This window comes from Sinohyriopsis cumingii, chromosome 10 (assembly GCF_028554795.1).
Source record: "Sinohyriopsis cumingii isolate HCF-2022 chromosome 10, ASM2855479v2, whole genome shotgun sequence".
Taxonomy (NCBI): Eukaryota; Metazoa; Mollusca; class Bivalvia; order Unionida; family Unionidae; genus Sinohyriopsis; species Sinohyriopsis cumingii.
The window spans coordinates 53,671,937-53,675,466 of record NC_142970.1 but is presented as its reverse complement, the minus strand read 5'-3'; positions in this window follow the sequence as shown (position 1 = coordinate 53,675,466).

Below are 3,530 nucleotides of genomic sequence, written 5' to 3'. Positions count from 1 at the left end.
AAAGTTTCCAGGTCTTCCCCTGTTCTTTTTCCTGGAACAAATTTATTTTTTTCAAAGATTTACTTATGACCATTACCAGACGGAATTTACAAACATATTTAGGTTAGCACATGTATATGTTTAAAATTAAAAGCTGCTTCTACTTTTCAACACTCACATAACATCCAAATTAAGCATATGACCATATACTATAGCACAGGATGTATCACTAGAAACAAGGATAACTATCGAAATTCATATAAATGTACATGTAACTCATTTTAATTTACAGAATAAAAATGTTAGCTTCAATCTGCGTAACTGCATATATTCGTAAGAAGAAAGGTTTTTCGAAAATTGTCGTTATAAATTATGATAAGATAAAAGGAAATACTGAGTACTTATGTAGGTCTAAGGGACACATTTTCCTTTGCACTACACACCTTGGGTTTTGTGAGTTGCAAAGATACTCGTCCGTGTCATCACTTTATTCAACACAGTATACTTTTCATAAACACTACTGACCATTTTACTATTAACAAAACACTGGCAACCGATGTAAGCTTGACACTAGAAGGGTTTTTAAAATATGGCCTTCAATCTGAATATAATATTTCCATGATCAGAACCCATCGAATTATCATGTTTACATAGAATGCCTATCTGAAAAGCAAATCGTCTTTCTTTGCGAAATGTTCTAGACAAACAAGTAAGCAAAATAGGCGGACATAATATAAAAAAGGAGGTTCACTAGATCTTAAAGTTGAAAGTGCACACATATATTGACAAGGAGTGAATCTGTATGTACTCTACCCGCGGACGAAATTAGTAAAGCCTTCCTTGGCAAAGCAAGATATTAAGCGGTCTGGACTTGTGGTTTTCCTGAGATTTCCTTTTCTTCCGGCTGGTGCCTTAACATCTACCTTCAATGTTATCCGACAATAGATTAAAACATTACCCAAACGGCCGTTAGATTTATATGTATTTATATGCAAGACTTAAATGTAAAATTCACCGCAAAAGTGTGAGCTCGGGTTGTCCAAAGTTACTGTTGACGATAATGTTTAACACACTGTTCCCATATTCCAACAAGTAGTTCTCAGCCATCTTTTTCTGACGTTACTGATGGTGGAGACCAAGGGTGTTTGGCACTATTAGTGTTGGAGTTTTTAGCCTTTGGTCCTGGCGGATTTTCGGACACTCGCTAGCAATTAATAAATTTATTTCGACTGACCTTTGTATGCGAATAGTAAGTAAAATCCCTCTTCTTTTGACCCAAGGCATTAAATCCTTTAATATACAATTTTTTTATCACAAATTCCTGTCAGAATAGAACACCTGTGTATCCATCAGTTATTGGCCTGAACAATTTTAAATTGCTGACGCATGCGTGGTAGCAAACGATCCAATATTCCGCGAGAGCCAAAGGCTGAAAACTCCAGCACAAAACTACTGCCAAGCACCGTTGGTCTCCACTGTCAGTAATGTCACAAAAAAGGATAATTACTTGTTGGTCTACCGGTTCTCAGTGCAAAAACCAAATAAAATGGGAAGGTTTATCACAATGTATTTTTTTCCTTATATTTACATAACCAAATGGGCCCTGTGGAAGATAAGCTATGTTATGTTTTCTTTAACATTTACCGAGATCACATGTCGCAGAAAACGTGCTGATACAGTCGGAGATCAACTGGTTTTCTTATCTTCCACTTAAGAGAAAATGCTGATATGGGGGTATCCGGTCTACATCATCAATTCTAAAACCTGAGCGCGAGGCTTGACTATTGTTTGTGTTGTTATGAGATTTAACGTCATTTTCCAGCACAAGATAGGCTATACATGGCGCGCAGTATAACCAACTGAGAAAGAACCCGGAAGAAGAAGAAGAAAGAAAAAAACGGGAAGAACCTCCTACCAACGGGAAACTACTGGTAGACTGACTATAAATATATGCTTAGTTGTTGTTGTTGTTGTTGTAGGATTTAACGCCATTTTTCAGCACACGATAGGCTATACATGGCGGCCAGTATTAATGGTGGAGGAAGAACCCGGGAAAACCCCACAAAGAACCACCGACCAACGAGAAGCTACTGGTAGACTGACTATTAATATATGCTTAGTAATAACACCATACAGCAATTGTATCTCGACGGACTAAAGAATTCCCTAACCTCTGAAAATTCGGATAAGATCTAACTCAAAGTGACCTCACGATTTGTTCAAATATGACTTAATTACTTAGTTTGTCTGTCATCAAGTGGCGATGATCCCGATTTTCATCAATATTTGCTAGATTTACGGCTTTCCCCGGCCTGGAAAGAAACTATTACTTTCTCGACTTCATCTCAATAGTCATCTCAATAGTCTGATATGACTTTTGTATTATGATAATATTATATTCCAATCTTGACTTTTGTCTTATGATAATATTATATTCCAATCTTGACTTTTGTATTATGATAATATTATATTCCAATCTTGACTTTTGTCTTGTGATAATATTACATTCCAATCTTGACTTTTGTCTTGTGATAATATTATATTCCAACCTTCTGTTTGTTTGTATAACAAATTTTGCTCATCATAAAAACGGTTTAGAAATAAAGGGATGATATTGTTAAAGGATACTTTTTAACTTGATTTAGACTGTTTTCTATTTGGTCATGTTTGATTAGAATGCTTAAGGCAATTTCACATTTAAAAACGTGGCATATGCCTTCAATCGAACAAAACATGCGTTGCAATAATAATAATCATCATCATCATCATCATCATCATCATTGTTAACAATTTCATCATCATCAAGATCGCCTCGTTGTTTTAATTTAGGTTTGAAATTTGCTTATACTGATAGAATATATTATATACGGAAATTCAAAGTTAATATCTTACTTCTCCTTGATCCATTTAAAGGCTGCGTTAACGAATATGAAGTCTTCCAAAGAAAATGCTTGGCCTTGGTCAAACATAGAAAATATACTATCTGGAATAATTAAGGTTTAATAGTTTTTTTTTTTTTTTTCTTCAGAGACAGACTTGTTGCATGTCTTTCGCCATATTATTCATTCCGATCGGTATATACACCCGTAAACTAAAGCCCGTATAGGGAATACCGTATGTCTAAGGATACATGTACACAAGATTGGTACTGTTATCCAGCCCGGCCCTAAAGCAAGTCGAAAAAGGCAACCGCCTTGGGTCCCGCGCTTTTAGGAAATCACCTCCGCAATGCAATTTGTTTGCTTGGAACCCCGCTCATCGCTTGCTGCCTTGGGCCCCCACACATTATAGGTCATGTCCTGACTGTTATAATTAATTTTAAACGAACTTTTCTATTTTAATTTTATTCTTGCATGCTTCTATTATCAGGTGATATTTATTGTGTAAGTTTGCTATTTATTAATTGTCTGTGTCATGTTTACCCCGACCCAGAGTAGCCCGGTTTGAAACATGTATAATCAAGGTAATTCTGACGGGTCATTGTTTGATGTCGAACATTGCCGAAGGCTAGCACTAATCCGTTACGTAAGATTGTTGTGGCTAGAATCGAA